General features: G+C 39.1%; 1 pseudogene; it reads left to right on the forward strand.

The window, feature by feature from the left end:
• The first annotated feature begins 3,598 nt into the window (after positions 1-3,598).
• LOC147822252 (protein ILRUN pseudogene) lies at positions 3,599-11,945 on the forward strand (annotated as a pseudogene).
• Positions 11,946-23,496: the final 11,551 nt, after the last annotated feature.

Raw genomic sequence — 23,496 nt, forward strand, 5'->3', positions numbered from 1 at the left:
ACTCCTTCTTAGATAAAAGGTCCTTTGCTTTAGCCTGGTAAAGGCTACATGTTGTTAGAGTGATGGGCACATGTGATGTGGTTGGACCGAAGCACACTGTGAAGTGTGGTAGTTTGGATGGAGGTTGGTTATTGAGCTTTTTATGGCAATTGACTCATACAAAGTGTCACTTGTCCTCAAGATGTTGGGGCATACCACAAGTGCAGTGAGACATCAGAAAACCAGACCTGACGACAGTGACACCAGGGAAAGACATCCATCCCCAGGACCAAGGACACCCTTATCTACCACTAGTTCAGCCGTCAAACCCAACTGAAGTCTAAGCCCTCTATGAAGTCTGCCCATAGCAATCCCCTCTTTCTCCAAAAGTACAGCATGTATAGTTTAAGCCACTGCACAGTAACTACTTACAGACTGTTTTGAAGTCTTGCTTAAATTGTATTGAAGAACAAGTGTATAAAAAAGGATAACTTGGAAGTGAAAATTTGGAATGATATGTAACATGAATACTGTTATTCATTCTAGAATGATCTTTGTAATTCATTGGAAATATGCTCACTAGAGGTAGGGACTATGCTTTTATTTGTTTACATATTCCATAGTATATCACATAAAGAAAATGTTTAGTATATATTAGCTAATTTGATACAAGTTTTTCTTTCACATTGTTCTTCAAGTATAAAATATAAATAGCAATTTATTGAGGTGCTCAAAAGCTCTTTTGGGGGGTTACTGGGAATGGAACTCAGGACCTTGCCAGGCAGGTGCAGTGCCACTGAGCTACATCCCCTCTCCTCAAAAGCTCTTTTAATAAAGGATCTGCCAGGGTATCGCAATCCCCAACTTGAAACTATACTACAAAGCCACTGTGATAAAAATAGCATGGTACTGGTCAAGAAACAGACCCGAGGATCAGTGGAATAGACTAGAAGATACAGAAACAACTCCAGACATACTCAGCTACCTCATCTTTGACAAAGGAGCCAACCATCCTCACTGGAGTAAAAATAGCCTCTTTAATAAATGGTGTTGGAAAAACTGGACTTCATCTTGCCAAAGATTAAAACTAGACCCCTATCTTCCACCATGCACTAAACTAAAATCCAAGTGGATTAAAGATCTAAATATTAAAACAGAAACATTAAGCTTGCCAGAAGATAAGTTAGGTAGAACTCTTGAAGACACTGGCATAGAAAAAAACTTTATGAACAAATCCTCAGTAGCATGGGAACTAGCACAAAGAATCAACAACTGGAATCTCATTTTATTAAAAAGCTTCTGCACTGCAAGAGAAACCACCAACCAAGCTAAGAAACAACCTACAATGTGGGAAAATTTTTTTACCAGCTGTTTCTCAGACAAAGGTCTGCTATCTAGAATATATAAAGAACTCAAAAAAATCAGACCCCCCCAAATATAAAGACTGAATTCAAAAATGGGCATCTGAATGAACAGAGATTTCTCAAAGTAGTAAAAGCAGCAAATAAACATATGAAAAAATGTTCAACATCACTGATCATTTGAGAGATGCAGATGAAAACAACCTTGAGATTCCACCTCACCCCAATAAAAATGGCTGCTATCAAGAAATCAACCAATAACAAATGCTGGCGGGGCTGTGGGGAGAAAGTAACCCTTCTTCATTGTTGGTGGGAGTGCAGACTTGTGCAACCACTGTGGAAATCAATATGGAGATACCTCAAACAACTAGGATTGGAAGTCCTATTTGACCCAGCTATCCCTCTGCTGGGGATCTTCTCAAAAGAATCATACCACAGCGATATATGCTCACCAATGTTTATAGTGGTACATGCAGGTTGGCAACTACAAAGTCACAAAGTCAAGTATGTCTTAGGTTAAGAGACCCTCTGGAGTCTCAGATTTGGCCCTTCCCCCAACCAAGTCCTTCTCTACTTCGTGATCTTAGAAACCTAACTCTATTGCTATTCTCACTGGTACTCCATAACTTTTCCCATCTGAAAAACTGCCCCTTAGGCAATTCTGTTGTTCTTAAGCATAATTTTTACCATTCCCCAGAGTCTTCCATAGCCATGACGACAGCGTTTTCTAACTCTTTGTTGTATCTGTTCCAATGGATCTCAACTCTAGCTACACATTAGATATATAACTTCGCAAAATGTTCATGCCCAGACTCCCTAAGCAAGTTTGAGTCAATTGATTTGGAGGGTTGCCAAGGATCCAATGTTTTAAAAATTCTCCTGGGTAGTTCTAACATCAGTTAAAATTGAAAACTCTCCACTTTCTGTTTTACATTGTGCTCAGCTAAGAAGTTCCTATTTGTCCTCAGATTTAGGCCACAGTCCTGACTTAAGGTTTTAACTATTAAAAATTAATATAAGAGGGCCGGGGATTTAGCTCAGTGGTTCCAGCGCCTGCCTCGCAAGCTCAAGGACCCGAGTTCGATCTCCGGTACCAAAAAAAAAAAATTAATATAAGCAATGTAAACATTTGCAAAAGGAAGCAAATAGAGATATAGATTATCTAAAATAAAACCAAATAAATTCATAAACACAATGTAGAGAACCATTATACTCTGCCCTACTTCTATCATCCTACAGAGATGACTTGAATCCTCAGTTATTTTAAAATCTCAAGGCTAAGGAATCCCCCAAATGAATATAAGAACTGCCTAGCTTATATATGAATTATAAATTGGTATGAGACTGAAAGCTCTGGTAAAACAAGATCTTGGGACTCTCTGCCAATTTTCTCTCTTTCCAAGCTTTTCTGCCAATCTCTAATGCTGGAAAAATTAAGGAGTCAAGAGATGTGATTTGCTTTGAGGAGAGTACTGCCGTGGACATAATTTAGAACACATAACTCTCACTCCAGCATGCTGCCCAGTGAAAGATGTTGCCAGTGATCATGTTGGACTGGACTTAATGCCCATGTTGCACTGCTTCCAGAATTTTAGATGTTAATTATTATCAAGTACAATAACATGGGATATTTCTCAGCCTATCACTATATTTTGCATAGCACATGAAGTATCTGGGGTATATGTAAATAACTAATAAATATGTGTGTGATGGGTTAAATTAAAATATAATGATTGTCATTATGACAGAGTGCTCTCCTCTGTGCATTTGAAATTGTTTTATTGAATTGTATTCTACATTACTGGAACCCTAATATTTCTGTCAGTAATCAATGGAAATGATGATGGCATAAAATCTACATGTCTAACAGCTAATTTGTTAGGAAAAATGAGCTGGTCTAAAATATATAATTTGTTTATAAAATGTGCTTTTGAACACATTTAAAGAATGAAGGCTTTTATCTGCCAATTCACCAAATAGGCCTTTATGAGTGTAGAGAGAACTTTGAGAACAATTGTAAAAGAACTTGTAACCAACTGACAGATGAATGTCTAGAGTTTTATGACCCATTGACCTAAAATTGGCATGAAGGAGTGTCATCCTCCCAAAAACATTCCCTGTGAGCTAAGAACAGCCATTTCTCCATTCTGTTCCACCTTCCTTGCTTTTTGTTTCCTTTTTAAGCATTTTAACGGTTTGCTAGGTTTAGATATTGTTATTTTGGGAGGAGCTAGGGGCGGTGGAAGGGGCGGCGGCGGCGGCGGGGGGCGGGGCGGGGCGGGGGGCGGAGCGCAAGAGTGAGTGAGTGGCTGAGTAGTTTACCTCTGTGAGGCGGTGAGAGGCCCGAGGCCTACCTCCGAGGAGCAGGGTCACGGCTGCCTAGCAGAGGGCCCCCTCAGGGTCCCCGGGCCCGTGGCGTAGCGGCGGCTGGGTTGTGAGGAGGCGGGGAAGCGGGTGTCCGGGCCCCGCCATGGAGGGCATGGACGTGGACCTGGACCCCGAGCTGATGCAGAAGTTCAGCGGCCTGGGCACCACCGACAAGGACGTGGTCATCTCTGAGTTCCAGCGACTGCTGGGCTTCCAGCTCAGCCCGGCCGGCTGCGCCTTCTTCCTGGACATGACCAACTGGAATTTACAAGCAGCAATTGGCGCGTATTATGATTTTGAAAGCCCAAACATCAGTGTGCCCTCTATGTCCTTTGTTGAAGATGTCACCGTAGGAGAAGGGGAGTCAATACCTCCCTACCTCCCGATACTCAGTTTGTAAAAACATGGCGGATCCAGAATTCTGGAGCAGAAGCTTGGCCTCCAGGGGTTTGTCTTAAATATGTAGGGGGAGGCCAATTTGGACATGTGAACATGGTGATGGTGAGATCCCTAGAGCCCCAAGAGATTGCAGATGTCAGCGTCCAGATGTGCAGCCCCAGCAGAGCAGGAATGTATCAGGGACAGTGGCGGATGTGCACTGCTACTGGACTCTACTATGGAAGTGTCATCTGGGTGATTCTCAGTGTGGAGGTGGGTGGACTTTTAGGAGTAACACAGTAGCTGTTGTCTTTTGAAATGGAGTTCAACACACAGCCGCATAGCAAGGTAGAAGGAAACTTCAACCCGCTTACTTCTCCCCAAAAGAACCGACAATCAGATGAAAACAACTTAAAAGACCCTGGGGGTTCCGGGTTCGACTCGATCAGCAAAAACACATGGGCTCCTGCTCCTGACCAAACCGAGCAAGATCAGGACAGACTCTCACAGAACTCCATAAATCTGTCCCCCAGCAGTCACGAAAACAACTTATCAATAGTGACTTACAGTAAAGTGCCCTGGGAGAAGAGGACGGGGGTAGGTGGTGGGCCTTGGGATCTGTGCTACCCTTCGTGGCAAAGTACAAGCCTAGATTGCCATTCTCAGAGGCGCATCTAAGACTCCTTAGCTCTCCTGCCAACAACAGCAACACAAAAGCTCTCCCTCCCGCACCCCGTGCCTGTGGATGTCGCTTTGTCCACACTTGCAATTCACTCCCCTCTCTCTGCTTTGGTGTGGGTGTTGAAAGGCCAGGTTCTTTACCTTTAGCATTAAAAGAAATATCAAAATATCACCAGTCATGCTTCTAGTGTAAATGCATACAAAGCTTAGAGCACCAACAGCACACTTTGGAATTGGTTCCTACTTTGGGTTTTTTGTTTTGTTTGTGGGAGGGTTCTCCCTGAGTAAGAAGACAAAACTCAAGTTACTCTGTCCTGAATGGTACTGTTGCTGGGCTTCACTCCATCTCCCTGCCTGCACCTCTCCTATTGGGCCCATTCACTTCCTCACCCACAGCCCACGTGGCTCAGGTGATATGAGAATAATGATTATTGTTAATGGTGATTTTAAGTGTTGAGTGTTGTGAGACAACTTTTTTAGTGTTCTGGCTCTGTCCCTCTCTCTACTGCGCTGAGCTGTGGTGGTTCCCTGTTGTTGGTTTTGGTGGCTGGAGTGAAGCCCTGATGTTGAGTGTGGGTTAGATGGTTGACGGCTGTCCTGGGAGCCTCCCTGGGCACCTTCCCTGGTGAGCAGTGCTGCACAGTGGAGCTGACAGCCTGCTTACATTGATCACATCAACCCTAACCCTGTCTTGGCTTCATGCTGGTATCAGCTCTCAGTTTTTTGGAGAAAATTGCTTATTGGACAGGCAAGTGGCTCTGTTGTAAGAATGGTGCTTTTGTGATCAGCAGTTTGTATATGACCTGGATCAAGTTACAACCAAAGAAACCTGGTGAGGTGAGTCCTCTCTGCACATGGCAGGATGAGAGGGACTTCATTTAATGACACTAAGAGAGTGAAGGATTGGTTGGTTGTTGATTGGATGGTTATTACAGAGGATTTTGTGCAGTTAGTTGTACAGGATATGAGAGGTAAATTGGCAAGGCACCAAACTGCCTGTATTGAGGAAAAACTTCACATCTTAACGCTCCAATAAATAAAAGATTTTCGTCTAAAAAAAGATGTTATTTTTATAAGGATTCAGATGTGTAATTGAAAAATCAAGAAGATTTGACAAATCACAAAGCAGAGTGAGAGACAGAATACAAAGATGTGTGATTCTTGAGAGACCCCCAACTACCGAGTTTTCTTTTTAATTTGCAGACACATTATTTTCTTTGTTCTCTTTTTCCCATTAACTAAGCTTGTCAGAGTTGACCAAGAAGCGCTTAATAGCTCTTTAGAGATGAAGTGGCAGGCAGTGATATAGTAGTATAATATAGTACTTTTAAGCATGGAATTTTGTTCTTTTAGAACTGTTATTAATATTGGAAAAATGCCCAGGCAACAAAATTTTCCAGAACAGAGCAAAGAGTTTTCTTGCTAACTATTTTGAGAAATTAACAGAAAAGATCAATAGAATAGAAAATTGTCAAAACATGATAGTTCCTCAGCTGCTACAGCAAGAACAAGGTAAAATCTAGAAGGTAGATGGCAAACAGAGCCAACTTTGTGACAATTAGCCTTTAGCAGCAATTTAAGGGTTTTAAAGTACTACTTGACAAAAGAAGAAGGTGGGCTGGGGGTAGGAAAAGAGGACAAGAAAACTCTTTTCTATTTTGTTCTACCAACAAAACTCTATTTTTAAACATTTGAATGAAAAACTAGAATGCATCTTCATTAGATACCATAATTTATAAAGTTACAAATTGGTTAGAAATCATTTCTTCAGCTTCTTAGAGGATAATGGCAATTGATTTCTCCCCTTCCCCAACCATGGCAAAATGCCAAGGAAGTCCAGGGAAATGTATCAAAATGGGAAAAACCTTTACAGCCTACCTTAATAAAAGATCAGGGACATATGTTTTTCAATTCCAAGAACAATGTTCATGTAAGTGATTTAATGTTTAGCAGTAAGTCTCAAACCATATTCATAACTGTGCCAAACATAGAGTTTCTCATCATTCCCATTTGGAGGAAAAGTAACCTCTGACTTTCTTGCAAGGCCCCCCAACCTATTGGGGGTTACATATTTATGTGTTATTGATCTGTGATTTGCATACGGACACTAGAGTGAGCCGAGTTGGAGCCATCTCCAGAGGCTGCCTGTTAAAGTGAAAGGACTTGAACAGGAAGAGACTGTTGGTATATCACGAGACAGAAGCTCAGAAGGATGGTAAAAGGTCATTTCAAAGGTATCTCAACAGATCCAGGGAGGCTGCAGAGAGGTCCCCGGTCACAGGGAACCCGGCCCATCCAGCCCTCGCCCCTGGCAGCCATCCACTTAGCCACGCGGGCACCTGCAGGACCCCGCCACCCCACCCCACTCCTCTGGCCTCTTGGCTGTATTGCCACCTGGTTCCACACTACAAAGACACAAGGGACACCAAAACACCAGACTACCATTCTGGGTAAGTTGGAGGGATCATCACCTCCCATCAGAACCAGGACAATCTTCAGGGGAAGAGCAGCTGGAACCTGCAGTACAACCCTGCAGAATTCAATCCTACAGGAGGACAGGGAGCTCAACTTGGGACTTGCAGCCAGAAATCTCCCTGAATCTCACAGGTCTGAGACTGGCTTGCTGAGACTCATTGACTTATATTTGCACACTGCTACCCATATTGTCTATTGTGACAGCAGAGACATACTCTGAAGGAGGCCCTTCATTTTCATTTTTATATTTTATTTCCAAAATTAGTATTATTGGTTTGGTTTTTTTTCTCCTCTTATCTTTAATTTTTTTTTCCTACTCTTTGCAAATTTTTGTTTTTCTCTCCTTTTTTTCTTCTTTCTTTTCTCGTTCCCTTCTCTCTCCCTTACTGTCTTGCTGTTCCACATTGTTCATCTCCCTTTTTGTTCCTGGTCTGGCCCTCATTCAGATTTCTTCTTTATTTTTCTATTATTCTCTTTTTCCTTCTCTCACCTGTGCCCCCTGGCCTCACTGTTAACCTTCTCCTATCCTTCTATCTATCCCTCCCTCCCCAACTCCTTCTAACTCCCCATCCTGAATGATAAAGTTGTTATATTGAAGAGTTTATTCACTATAAACATATGTTGGGTTGGTCCTCAATTTTGATTTAATTAACACAGTTAAAGGTGATAGATTAATAACTACCACAAAATGTCATTTTCTAAGATGTACTTGATGCTATGGTGTTGCTGACAGTATCACTTGGGCTAAGGTGTTGTTATTGATCTAGTCAGTGGTCCTTCCTGGTATAATGAAAGTAAGATAGCCTCAGAGTAATTAGAGACTCAAAACTTAAAGACTAGATATATTTGGAAGACACTTCTGAGAGGCAATTATTCCATAAGGGTTCTAATTACAAGCAACAAAGATACTTACAATGAGCAATTTCAAAGTATCAACCCAGGAGTTAACCAAGGACAGTACCAAAAACAAAAATGAGAAGACATTTAAGCAAGGCACAAACTCAGACTTCCACCCCACCAAGGGTAAACCCCAGGGGAAATGAGGTGGAAAAGTGCAATAATCAAGCATCTGGACACCATGAACTGATAGCACAGGAAGTAACAAAACAGATGAGTGAGGCTCTAGAAAAATTCAAAGCAGAAATAATTTCCCACATAACTACAGAGATGGTGAGCAGAGTGAAAGATATGATTAGAGGCTCTAGAACAGAAACAGATTAAAAAAAAATAGATGAGCTCAGAAACATACTGGAAGCCATGAATACCCAGCATAAGAAAGAAATGGAATCCATGAGACAGATTCAAACAGATATTCAGGAGATGAAAAACTCCATTGAAAGTATTCACAGCAGATTAAGGGAATCTGAAGATAGAATATCACATATAGAAGACAGGATCGTGCTTAAGGACTATGAAAACAGATTTCATAAAAAGAGTAAGGGACCATGAGAAATCAATCCAGCAACTGCTAGATGATGTAAAGAAAAATAACATAAGACTGATAAGAGTCCATGAAAAAACAGGAGAAAGTACAATTGACATAAAAAAAACTGTTCACAGAAGCAATAGTGGAAAACTTCCCAGACAGAGGTAGGGAAATGGACATAAAGATAAGTGAGGCATATAGAACTCCAACTAGCCATAACCAAAAAAAATCTACATCTAGACATATAATAGTCAAGATTCCAGAAACCCAAGAGAAGAACAAAATCCTATAAGCAATCAGAGAAAAGAAACAAATCACCTACAAAGGAAAGCCCATCAGAATCACAGCAGACTTCTCAACACAAACCATCAACTCAAGGAGTGCTTGGAGTGAAGTATTTCAAGCCCTAAAAGAAAATAATTTCCAACCTAGACTGTTGTATCCTGCAAAATTATCTTTCAAAATTGATGGGGAAAGTAGATACTTCCATGACAAAGAACACCTGAGAAATTTCATGAACACCAAACCAGCACTACAAGCAATTCTAAACAATATCTTAGAAATAAACAACGAAGGTCAATAACTCCATGAGGCCCAACAGAGGGAAGCCACCAGGCAAGGTAAGAAACTAAAGGGAAAGGGGGAAAAATAAATAAAAGAGCCAACGAAAGTAAAACATCATGACAAGGATGAATCAGTATCTATCAATTATAACCATCAATGTTAATGGCCTCAATTCACCAATCAAAAGAAATAAACTGGTAGGATGGATTAAGAAGCAAACTCCAGCAATATGCTGTATACAAGAAACACACCTAACTCAAAAGGAAATTCATACACTGAAATTAAAAGGATGGAAAACAGTTCATGACACAACAGGAACCCAGAAAAAAGCAGGCATAGCAATCTTATTTGCAGAAAAAAATAGACTTCAAACCAAAACTAATTAAGAGAAACAAAGATGGTCACTACATCCTTGTGAAGGGAACAATCCAAGAGGAAGAGATGACAATCATAAATATATATGCACCAAATACAAATGCCCCCAACTATACAAAACAATTATTAATGGACATGAAAAACCGAATAAGCACTAGCACAATTGTAGTGGGGGACCTCAATACCCCACTATCACAAATAGACAGATCATCTAGACAAAAAATTAACAAGGAAATACTAGAACTGAACCAAGTTATTGAACAAATGGACTTAATCGATGTTTACAGAGTGTTCCACCCCACAAAATCAGAATACACATTCTTTTTAGCTGTACATGGTAATTCTCCAAAATAGGCCACATGCTAGCTCATAGGACATGTCTAAGTAAATGTAAAAGAATTGAAGTTATCCCCTGTATATTATCAGACCATAGTGCAATAAAATTAGAGATCAATAACATAAGAAACCACAAAACCCAAACAAACACATGGAAACTGAATAACACCCTCCTAAACAACAAATGGGTCACAGAGGAAATTAAAGAAGAAATTAGACAGTTTCTACAAGTAAATGATAATGGCAGTACAACATGCAGGAATCTGTGGGACACAATGAAAGCAGTTCTATGTGGGAAATTCATAGCATATTGAATGCCCATATTAGGAAAACAGAGAGAACTCAGATAAATAACCTAATGCAGAACCTCAAGCTCCTAGAAAAAAGAAGAGCGTAACAAATCCAAAGCTCATAAAAGAGAGGAAACTATAAAGATCAGAGCAGAAATCAATGAAATGAAGATTAAAATACATATTAATTTCCAAAGTTAAATGAAGAAGATATAGAAATTCTAAACACCCCAATTGCAATGAGTGAAATTGAAAATGTAATAAAAAAATTTACCAACAAAAAAAAGCCCAGGTCCTATGGCTTCACTGCTGAATTCTACAAGACATTTAAAAAGAACTATCGCCATTACTCTTTAAACTTATCAAGGAAATTGAAAGAGAAACAAGGCTTCCATATTCATTCCTGGAAGCAAGTGTTACTTTCATTCCAAAACCAGGGAAAGACCCAACCCAAAAAGAGAACTACAGACCAATTTCCCTAATGAACATAGATGCAAAAATCCTCAGCAAGATACTGGCAAACAGAATACAGAGGATCATCAAGAAGATCATACACCCTGACCAAGTTGGATTTATCCCAGGGATGCAAGTATGGTTTAACATTCGAAAATCAATAAATGAAATACACTATATTAACAAAGTCAAGGACAAAAACTATATGATCATCTCAATAGATGCAGAAAAAGCATTCCACAAAATCCAACACCCATTCATGATAAAAACCCTACAGAAAATTGAAATAGAAGGTCTTTATCTCAACCTGATTAAGGCAATCTATGAAAAACCAACAGCCAACATCATACTAAATGGTCAAAAACTGAAAACTTTCACACTAAAATAAGGAACAACACAAGGATGCCCACTATCACCACTCCTGTACAATATAGTTCTGGAAACATTAGCCACAGCAATTAGAAAAGAGGAAAAAACAAAAGGAATAAAGATAGGAAAGGAAGAAGTGCAACTGTCATTATTTGCTGATGATATGATACTTTACAGAGAAGACCCAAAAAACTCTGCCAAAAGACTTTTAGACTTAATTGACACATTCAGTAGAGTAGCCAGATACAAGGTCAACACAAAAAACAATAGCCTTCTTGTACACAAATAACAGACTCACTGAGAGAGAAATTAGGGAAACAATTCCTTTTACAATAGCATCTAAAAAAATGAAATATATAGGAATCAAGCTAACAAAGGAAGCAAAAGACCTCTATACTGAAAACTACAGTACTCTGAAAAAAGATCAAAGAGGATACAAGAAAATGGCAAGACATCCCTTTTTCCTGGGTAGGAAGAACCAATAGAGTGAAAATGGCCATACTTCCAAAACTACTATATAGATTCAATGCAATGCCAATTGAAATTCCAACAATATACTTCACAGAACTAGAGAAAACAATCCAAACATTCGTTTGGAACTAGAAGAGACCTAGAATAGCAAAAGCAATTCTAAGCAACAGAGACATGGGAGGGGGTATCACAATCCCCAATTTGAAATTATATTACAAAGCTACTGTGATAAAAATAGCATGGTACTGGCAAAAGAACAAACCTGAAGATCAGTGGAATAGATTAGAAGATGCAGAAGCAACTCCAGACATACTCACCACTCATCTTTGACAAAGGAGCCAACCACCCTCATTGGAGGAAAGATAGCCTATTTAATAAATGGTGTTGGAAAAACTGGATTTCAACCTGCCCAAGATTAAAACCATGCACTAAACTAAGATCAAAGTGGATTAAAAATATATATGTGTGTGTATATATATATATATGTGTGTGTATATATATATGTGTGTGTGTGTGTATGTATATATATATATATATATATATATATATATATATATATTTTAGTACTGGGGATCAAACTCGGGTCCTTGTGCTTGTGCAGCAGGCAGCAAAACCACTGAGCTAAATCCCCGGCCCCTAAAGATCTATATATTAAAACAGAAATGCTAAACTTGCTGGAAGATATGTTAGGTAGAACTCTTGAAGACATTGGCATAGGAAAAGAGTTTATGAACAAAACCTCAGTAGCATGGGAACTAGCACAAAGAATCAACAACTGGGATCTCATCTTATTAAATAGCTTCTATACTGCAAAAGAAACGACCGACAGAGCTAAGAGACAACCTACAATGTGAAAAAAAAATTTTAGCAGCTGTACCTCAGACAAAGGTCTACTATCTAGAATATATGAAGAACTGAAAAAAATTAGATCCCCCAAATTCAAAGACCCATTTCAAAAATGGGCATCTGAAATGAACAGACATTTCTCATTTCTAAGAAGTAAAAGAAACAATTAAATACATGAAAAAATGATCAACATCACTCCTCATTCGAGAGATGCAGATGATATCAATGCTGAGATTTCACCTCACCCCAGAAAGAATGGCTGCTATCAAGAAATCAACCAATAACAAATGGTGGTGTGGCTGTGGGGAGAAAGGAACACTTCTCCATTGTTGGTGGGACTGCAGGCTGGTGCAACCACTGTGGAAATCAGTATGGAGTCACCTCAAAGAACTAGGACTAGAGGTCCCATTTTACCCAGCTATGCCCCTGCTGGGTATCTTCCCAAGAGGATTAAAATAATCATACCACAGTGATATATGTCCACCCATGTGTTTGGTTTTTTTTTTTAAATTCTTTTATTGGTACATTGTAGGTATACAACACAATTACATTTCTCATTGGGAATTGTACCTTTGCATAAAGCATCTTGGTTCTTATTTTTCCCCATTCCTAGCCCTCCCTTCACGTCCTCCACCCTTCCCTATTTACAAAGACTTTATTTCCATTTTTTCCATTTCTCATCATTTTTCCTTTCCCTTCTTTCCTTTCCCCTGCCCCTCCCAATACCCCTACCCCTTTGGACCTTTTCTTCCTATTTGACATTTTTGATTATTCATTCTAATCATTGGTACATTTTAGGTATACAATATAATGACATTCATCATTGGAAATTTGCACCTTTACATAATCTCTCTTGGTTCTTATTTTTCACCCTTGCCCAGCCCTCCCTTCAACCCCTCCAGTCCTCCCTATTTACAAAGATTTTGTTCCTATTTTTCCATTTTCTCATATTAATCCCATTCCCTTCTATCCTTTCCCCTAGCCCTCCCACTTCCTTCCCCTTTGCCCCTTTTCTTCCTATTTCACATTACCTATTATATATTTCGTCCTTATTTACACTTTCAGTTTCTCACACCAGAGAAACTATTCAGAATTTATTCATGTGTGTCCTATTTTTTTCACTTAAGAGTATTGCCTCAATGTGCATCCACTTAGCTATAAATGTCTCTAATTTCTCATTTGTTATGGCTGAGTAGTACTCCATTTTATTAAAAAAAAACATTTTCTTTATCCAGTCTCCAGTTGATAGGCATTTGGGCTGTTTCCAAGTTTTAGCTATCACAAACTGTGCTGCTATGAACATGGGCGCACATATATCACTGTGGTATGATCCTTTTAATTCTTTGGGGAAGATCCCCAGCAGTGGAATAGCGGGGTCCAATGGGACTTCCAGTCCTAGTTCTTTGAGGTATCTCCATACTGATTTCCACAGTGCTTGCACCAGTCTACACTCCCACCAGCAGTGGAGCAGGGTTCCTCTTTCCCCACAGCCCCACCAGCATTTGTTATTGGTGGATTTCATGATAGCAGCCATTCTTTCTGGAGTGAGGTGGAATCTCAGCGTTGTTTTCATTTGCATCTCTCGAATGACCAGTGATGTTGAACATTTTTTCATGTATTTCTTTGTTATTTCTACTTCTTTGTCTGAGAAATGTCTGTTCATTTCAGATGCCCATTTTTGGATTGGGTCTTTAAATTTGGGAGGTCTGATCTTTTTAAGTTCTTTATAGATTTGGGATAGTAGACCTTTGTCTGAGGAAGAGCAGGTGAAGATTTTTTCCCACATTATGGGTTCTCTCTTCACACTGCTGGTGGTTTCTCTTGCTCTGCAGAAGCCTTTTAATAAGAAGAGATCCCACTTGTTAATTGTTTGTGCTAGTTCATGGGCAACTGAGGTTTTCTTCGTAAAATCTTTTCCTACACTGATGTCTTCAAGGGTTCTACCTAACCTCTGTTCCAACTGGTTGAGAGTTTCTATTTTAATATTTAGATCTTTAATCCATTTTGATTTTAGTTTAGTGCATGGTGAGAGATACAGGTCTAGTTTTAATCTTTGGCAAGTTGAAGCCCAATTTTTTCAGCACCATTTATTAAAGAGGCTATCTTTCCTCCAGTGAGGGTGTTTGGCTCCTTTATTGAAGATGAGATGACTGAGTGTGTCTGGCGTTGCTTTTGCATCTTCCAATCTGTTCCACTGGTCCTCAAGTCTGTTTCTTTGCCAGTACCATGTTGTTTTTATCACAGTGGCTTTGTAGTAGAGTTGAAGCTTGGGGATTGAGATACCCCCTGCCATGTCTCTGTTACCTAGAACTGCTTTTGCTATTCTGGGTCTCTTCTTGTTCCAAAGAAATTTTTGGATTGTTTTGTCGAGGTCTATGAAGTATGCTGCTGGGATCTCAATTGGAATTGCATTAAATCTATATAGCAGTTTTGGAAGTATGGCCATTTTCACTATATTAATCCTTCCTACCCAGGAGCAGGGAATGTCTGTCCATTTTCTGATATCATCTTCAATCTCTCTTTTCAGAGTGCCATAGTTTTCAGAGAAGAGGCCTTTGATTTCTTTCATTAGGATGATTCCTAGGTATTCAGAGGTTTTTTTCATGCTATTGTGAAAGGAATTATCTGCTCTATTTCTCTCTCAGTGAGTCTGTCATTGGTGTAGAGGAAAGCTATTGGTTTTTGTGTGTTGACCTTGTAACCAGCTACTTGACTGAATTTGGTTATTAAGTCTAGAAGACTTTTGGTGGAGTTCTTGGGGTCTTCTATATAGAGTATCATGTCATCTGCAAATAATGACAATTTGACTTCTTCATTACCTATCTTTATTCCTTTTATTTCTTTCTCTTGTCTAATTGCCATGGCTAATGTTTCCAGAACTATATTGAACAAGAGTGGTGATAGTGGACATCCTTGTCTTGTTCCTGATTTTAGTGTGAAGGATTTCAGTTTTTGACCATTTAGTATGATATTGGCTGTTGGTTTTTCATAGATGGCTTCTATCAGTTTGAGGTAGAGACCATCTATTTCAATTTTTTGTAGGGTTTTTATCATAAATGCATGTTGGATTTTGTCAAATGCTTTTTCTGCATCTATGGAGATAAATCACATGGTTTTGGTCCTTGCCTCTATTGATATAGTGTATTACATTGATTGATTTGTGTATATTGAACCATCCCTGCATCCCTGGGATGAATCCCACTTGATCAGGGTGTACGATCTTCTTGATGATCTTCTGCATTCTGTTTGCCATTATATTATTAAGGATTTTTGCATCTATGTTCATTAGTGAGATTGGCCTATAGTTCTCTTTTTTCAGTTGGGTCTTTCTCTGCTTTGGGGATCAAGGTGATGCTTGCTTCCAGGAATGAATTTGGGAGTATTGCTTCCCTTTCTATTTCACTGAAGAGTTTAAACAGTAGTGGCAGCAGTTCCTCTCTAAATGTCTTGTAGAATTCAGCAATGAAGCCATCAGGGCCCAGGCTTTTCTTAGTTGATAAGTTTTTAATTACATTTTCAATTTCATTGGTTGATATTGGGTTGTTCAAAATTTTTAGGTCTTCTTCATTCAAGTTTTGTAATTCATATGTATCTAGGAATCTGTCCATTTATTCTGTGTTGTCCATCTTATTGACATATAGGTTCTGGAAGTAGGTATTGATGATCCTCTGGATTTCTGCTGGGTCCGTTGTCATTTCACCCTTTTCATTCCTAATTGCATGGATTTGGGCCTTTTCTTTCCTTCTTCTGACAAGGTTGGCTAAAGGTTTGTCAATTTTGTTGATTCTTTCAAAGAACCAACTCTTGGCTTCATTGATTTTTTGTATCATTCTCTTAGTCTCCATTGCATTGATTTCTCCTCTGATCTTTATAATTTCCTCCCTTGTGTGAGCTTTGGGGTTGTCTTCCTCTTCTTTTTCTAGAAGCTTGAGGTTCAACATCAGGTTGTTTAATTGGGCTCGTTCTGTTTTCCTAATATGTGTATTCACTGCTATGAATTTCCCTCGTAAGACTGCTTTCATTGTGTCCTATAGATTCCGATATGTTGTATTGTCATTGTCATTTAATTGGAAGAAATGTCTGATTTCTTCTTTAATTTCCTCTGTGACCCATTGGTTATTCAGAAGTGTGTTGTTCAATTTCCACATGTTTATGAAATTTTTTGAGTTTCTTTTGCTATGGATCTCTAATTTCATCGCACTATGGTCTGATAATACAGAGGGGATAACTTCAATTCCTTTGCACTTACTTAAACATGTTCTATGTGTGAGTATGTGGTCTATTTTGGAGAATGACCCATGTGCAACTGAGAAGAATATGTATTCTGATTTTGTGTTGTGGAACACTCTGTAAACATCTGTTAAGTTCATTTCTTCAAGAGTTCGATTGAGTTCTAGTATTTCATTACTTAATTTTAGTCTAGTTGATCTATCTATTTGTGACAGTGGGGTGTTGAGGTGCCCCACTACAATTGTATTAGTGCATATATGACTTTTCATGTCTGTTAGTATTTGTTTTATATAGTTGGGTGCACTAGTGTTTGGTGCATAGATATTTATGATTGTCATCTCTTCCTCTTGGATTCTTCCCTTTACAAGGATGTAGTGTCCTTCTTCATCTTTCTTCATCAGTGTTGGTTTGAAATCTACTTGATCTGCCAAGAGGATAGCTACTCCTGCTTTTTTTCAGGTTCCTGTCACATGGAGTATTGTTTTCCACCCTTTAACTTTCAGTCTATGAGTTTCCTTTTGAATGAAGTGTGTTTCTTGTATGCAGCATATTGTTGGATTTTGCTTCTGGACCTATTCTGCCAGTCTATTTCTTTTGATTGGTGAATTGAGACCATTAACATTGATGGTTATAACTGAAACATATTGACTTGTCATTGCCATGACTTTTTCTTTTTGTTGGGTGCTCCCCCTTTCCATTTAATTTCTTGTCATGCCAGATGGGTTCATTCTGCTTTGCTTCCTGGGGTTGTGATCCTCCATGTCTGTTCCTAGGATACTGTGTAAAATTCTTTGGAGTGCTGGTTTGGTATTCACAAAGTTCCTAAGGTGCTCTTTGTCATGAAAGTATCTTATTTCTCCATCCATTTTGAAAGATAGTTTTGCAGGGTACATCAATCTGGGTTGGAGGCTGTTTTGTTTTAGGGCTTGGAATATGTCACTCCAAGCTCTTCTTGCCTTGTTGGTTTGTGTTGAGAAGTCTGCTGTGATTCTGATGGGCTTTCCTTTGTATGTGATTTGTTTCTTTTCTCTGACTGCTTGGAGAACTTTGTTCTTCTGTTGTGTTTCTGGAATCTTAACAATTATATGCCTATGTGTAGATTTTTTTGATCAAGGCTATTTGGAGTCCTATATGCCTCACTTATCTGTATGTCAAGCTCTTTTCCCCTGCTTGGGAAGTTTTCTGCCATTATTTCTGTGAAGAGATTTTTTAAGTCATCTCCACTCTCTCCTGTTTCTTCATTGAGCCCAGTCAGTCTTATGTTATTCTTCTTTGCATCATCTAGCAGCTGCTGGATTGATTTCTAATGTTCCCTTATAATTTTGAAGCAATTTTTCCTTTCCTGGTCACTAATTGCAATCTTATCTTCTATGTCTGAAATTCTGTCCTCACATTGGCTCATTCTGCTGTGTAGCCTTTCAATGGAGTTTTTCATGTTCTGGAAATCTATTTGCATCTGTTTTATGGATTCCATTTGTTTCTTATGTTGGGATTCCATCATGTTCCTGAGCTCCTCTCTACATTTATTAATCATGTCTTGCACTAGGGGCACAATTTCTCCTGTTATCTGAGAAATTATTTCTGCTTTCATTTTTTCCAGATCCCCTTTTGTTGCCAGTTCAGTGGGTCCAGGTGGTTGAGTATCAGAGTGTTCCCTCTCATTTCCCTTTGGGTTTGCTGTAGGTGATCTGGAAGTCTGGTTTTGAGACTTATTTACGTGTTTTCTCATTTCGACTGGGGTGGGGGGCTGTTAGTGCCTGCACAGATTACCTCCTCTGAGCTGGGTGAGGTGGGACAGAGGCCGGGAGCAGCGGTAGGGATGGTGACCCAAAAGCCCTTTCCTGTGGGCTGGGAGCAGCGGGAGGGATGGTGGCTGGGAAGCCCCTTCCTCTGGACCAGGAGCAGTGGGATGGTGGCTCAGAAGCCCCTACCTCTGGGCCAGGGGGGATCGGGACTCAGTACCTTGGTCTGGTGGTGTGGTGTCCTCTGTGTCTTTGTAGTGTGGAACCAGGTGGCTGCCTGTCTGCAGTGGGGTGATTCAGCGTCTTCTGCATGACTCAGGACCTTGGTAGGGTGTGCACAGACCTGCCTATCTGCAGCAGGGGTCTGTCCACCCATGTTTATAGTGGCACAGTTTGTAACAGCTAAAGCTTGGAAGCAGCCCAAGTCGCCATCAACTGGAAACTGGATAAAGAAGATGTGGGGTATTTTTAGAGAATGGGGTACTACTCAGCTGTAAAGAATGAGAAACTAGAGTCATTTATAGCTAAATGGATGCCTATCGAGGCCATACTCTCTCTCTCTTTTTTTATACTGAGGATCAAACTCGGATCCTTGTACTTGTGCAGCAGGTGGCGAAACCACTGAGCTAAATCCTTGGCCCTCAAAGCCATACTCTTGAGTGAAATAAATAGGACACATGTGTAAATACTGAATAGTTTCTCTAGTATGAGAAACTGAAAGTGTAAATAAGGGTTAAAATGATTAAAATTAATAATTGATAATTTCATATAGGAAAAAAGGTCCAAAGAAGTAGGGGTGAAGGGAGGGTAACGGGAGAGGAAAGAAGAGAAAGGAAAAATTATGAGAAAAGAAAAAAAATGGAAATGATGTTTAAGTAAATAGGGAAGGGTGGAGAGGGTGAAGGACGCACAGGTAATGTGGAAAAAATAAGAATCAAGATACATCTTGTACAGGTACAAACACCCAATGATAAATGTGAATGATGTAGATTAGAGTTCCCTGGTTAGAACTGATTATAATAATCTGAAAATATAATGAGAGACAGAGAGAATATATTATAATAACCTTCTAGACACAAGTACAAACAACAAAAGCTATAGGTCATTGCTCTTTTCTCTCAGTCCCTCCCCCTAAATTCAAGGTTAGGTTGGGTACTGGTGTTAGGAGCTGAAGTTTAGAAGAAGACAGCAGTGGTGATGGCATGCACTTCCTACTCCTGGTCCCCAAACAAAGGCTAAACATGGGACCTCAGGTGAAAGAATGGAAGAAGCTTTAGTCCAAATAGGTAGTTAAAGTTAGACTTATGTTTTCCCCAAAATGAGACTGTAGCTATGGTTGAAAATGATAAGAAATGCTAAAGGATCTCTCTGAAATACTGCAAGTGGTAGGGAGGAGACACCCATTTTTCCCATTTTGATACATTTCCCTGGACTTCCTTGCAACTTTGCCATAATTGTGGAGGGGGAGAAGTCAATTGCCATTATCCTCTAAGAAGCTGAAGAAATGATTTCTAACCAACTTGTATCTTTATAAATTAATGGTATCTAATGAAGAGTGCTTCAATCAACTGTTTCCTGATTGTGACCTACAGACAATGTAGTCTCTTTCCACTCACTTTTTCCCATGTAGTCTGGTCTCCCTTTGATGCTACCATATCCTCCTTCTTCCCCAGACATAGCCACTGCCTGAAACTGTTTTGTGCTAGGTTCTTGCTCCCTGAAGATTTCTTGGAGGTTATACCTGATCTTCCTGCTCCAGGATCTGGATTCCTGGGGAAAGCACTCTCTTCCTCCGGCTTTTCTCAAAATCTGCTTGTTCCTGAAAATATTTTTTTCCCTTCAGTATCCTTTATAAACAGTGGACATTTTCCTGTGGGCTTAGTTTTACTTTTAGAAACAAAACCTGAAAGATTAGGGGCTACTTTACTTTCTGCACTGAAAATAGTAGGGCACAGAGCTGCTTATTTGCATGAATCTAAAAAGTGTAAGAGAGAAAAATAGGTAAGAAAAAAGCTCACATATGAAAATAATATCTAGCTCTACTTTGATCTCTTGTAGAATTTATCAATTCTTTATCAGATTGGACTTTGCTATTATATGCAGAAAAAAATGTAACTTAAAGTAACCACAAACATATTTTATACATTGATGTGCTCGCTAATCATCTATGTTTCACATTAAAGAACTTATCATATTTACCATTAAATAATTCACCTCATTGCTCCTTGACATCTGTAACCTCCATGACACAGGAGGCACGACAATATTTTCAAAACTCTGGATCCTAGAGGCTTGTACAAAGTGGCTGCCTCATAGGCATTTTTGTTAATTAAAGGATTGAATCTGGGAAAGGGTTAAGTATGGTAGGCAGTATGGGCCAGGAGTGGCCAGCCTGAGCTAGATTACCTATCTGCTTTGTGTAGATAGCTGGGGACTTGAGAGGGATAAGGATAAATTAGCTGACTCCTGAGATTCCTTACCATTCACTCAGTTGTCCACATACAACCTCTCCCCATCTCCTCCTTCTCTCCAGTTCTTGATGTTATTTATAACCTGCTATAGATTTGAGAGTTACACAATATATTTTAGTTTGTTTTCTTGAAGCATTTATCAAAACTAAGAGTTAATGAGCTGTTTCTTTTTACTTTCAAGAGGTATTAAAAAAATGATAACCCACTGACTACATATAAAGCTATAAACATTTTTTTTAAACTCAGGTTTAGACATTAAGAAATTCAAATTTTGTAACTGTACATCTTAATATTTACTCTGTGTATTTTTAAGTCTTACAAAACAAAAAAGTATATGTGTCTTAAAGGCCTTGTATCTTGTTCCAAAATTAGTGGTTCCCATTTAATTGGACTAGTGGGTTGGTAAGTGCAGGATTGCTTTAGGGAAAAGAATTTACTCTAATGATTATAGGGTACACCAATTCTTTGAGACTTAATGTTTTGAAAAGTATTATGATGGACTTATTATAAGTAATATTAATGGAATACTATATAATGAGGCATGCCTTAGGTATGATTTCACATCCAAAACAACTTAGAGGAGCTGCTGTAACAGATGAACAAATGGTATAGATTCTCCGAGGTGTTTCCTGCTTCTCTCACTCTCACCCAGCCACTGAATCTCAATATATCTCTGATTCAAAAGTTCTCTTATCCTTCCCTATAGAGTGTCTTAGTTACTTTGTACCTGTTGAGACAAAATACCCCACACCCAAAGTTAAAGGAGGATAAGTTTACCTCAGCTCACAATTTGTAGAGATTTCATGCAATCCTTGTCAGCTGGCTTCAAGGCAGGGTGGCATGGCAGAAGGGCATCACAGAGGAGAAATAGTTCATGGCATGGCAGGAAGAAGGCACCAAAGCAGCAAAATAAAGCAGCAACAGGAAGTCTGCCTTTCCATTTTATTCCATCCAGGCTACAAGCCTTTTGAATGGTGCTGCGCACACCCAAGGTGGGGTTTCTGTCTTCAGTAAATCCATTCAGCCACACTCAGAACTATGCTAATTCCAATAAGTGGACTAATTTAGTACCACACATCCTAAGTCTCACATTTACACACCCTAGATCCAACCAACTCTGAAAAAGCCCCATGAAAAGCTTCATAAAAAGTGGAGGCTGTGGGGGGACATCTGGATATAAGGCATAACAAGTAGTTGGGTCCACATACTCAGTACTGTAGTTTTCTGGTACCCAACAGCTATGGTTGGAAATATCCAATCTTTTTATTTTCTTTTCATCCAAATCCTTCCCATCATCTCGAAAAGTGCTCATGTTGTTCATTCCTTTGAAAATTTGTGACACCTATTGGTATTTCATTATATTCATCCTTTCCATGTTGTTATACTGCTTCATGTCATACTGGAACAATGGGGTATCAGATAAAGGAGAGAAAAGATCATACATTGTACATAGTATTATGTTGCAGAGATGCAGTTAGTTATCTACAATTGCTGACTAAATGACACAGAACATTACCAAATGGAATACTTAATTAAATCAAGTTACATATTTGTGTGGTGCCCTAGCAGATACCTGGCATTTTCAGGTGTTCAATAAGTGTTTGGATTCTATGTACAATCTAAAATATAGAACATGGGTTGAAAATAAAATACCAAGCCAAATAAGCTACCTTCCAGATATGTTCATAGTTCAGCTTTATCTTTTACAACTTATATATTTACAACTATACTAGCATAGTACAGAATAGCTATCTAAAATAATGCTTGTGTGGTTTGATTACACAAACTCTACAAAATCCTTCCCTTGATTTTTCTTGTTCTAAAAAACAAATTCAACAAATTATTATTCTATAGCTTTTCTTTTACTATATAATTTCTCAAAATGCACAAATAGCCATCAAAATGTTAACTTCATTACTCATAAAGCTGACTGGGGAACATATCTTTAGACATTTGGTCAAAAGCCTTGTTGTATTGAGTTTTCTCCTACAACAGCCTAGAATATAGTTTTCTCTGCATTTGGTTTGAAGCCTGCCTTATGGGAGAATCAGAGGATAAGGCTTTTTCTAAATTCACAAAAGGTAAGTAACTCTTCTGTTTGGGAAAAGGGAAGATCAGAGATAAACTGGAAGCATTCTTTTCATAATTTTCCATTCCTGGAGAGTAGATTAGAAACTTTTGTCTCTTTATGGAAACATGAGTCATGAGGATTAAATGTTCCTCAGTATCCATCCTCTGCCTCCCTGATGGGGCCTTTCTTGGTTCTCCTTTTGCCTCAGAAGGCAATGTCTAATCTTGGCTAGTGCTGATCCAACCTATGCCAACCATCATGTGTTGATATACAGTCACTGCTTAACTGTACACGCCATGGTTTCTAACCCAACAATGAACCACAAGACCCCCCCCCCATATTTTTATTAGTACATATTGGTTATCCAGATTAGTGAGTTTCATTTTGGCAGATTTATACTTGCACATAACATGCTATAATCATTCTCTCCCACCACTGTGCTTGCCCCATCCTCCTCCCTAGTTTCACATTTGGAAGAATCAATGTGTATAATATATTTTTTCATAGTCATGACTCCTAATTGCCCAATCCAGTGATACTCTCTTAGTTCTTTCCTCTTCTGGCTTTCTAGCTTTAAAACTTTGAATAGTGAGTTTTGGACCTCATTCCTG

This window comes from Heterocephalus glaber, unplaced genomic scaffold (assembly GCF_053883595.1).
Source record: "Heterocephalus glaber isolate CG9 unplaced genomic scaffold, H.glaber_assembly_v1.0 deba00001666, whole genome shotgun sequence".
Taxonomy (NCBI): Eukaryota; Metazoa; Chordata; class Mammalia; order Rodentia; family Bathyergidae; genus Heterocephalus; species Heterocephalus glaber.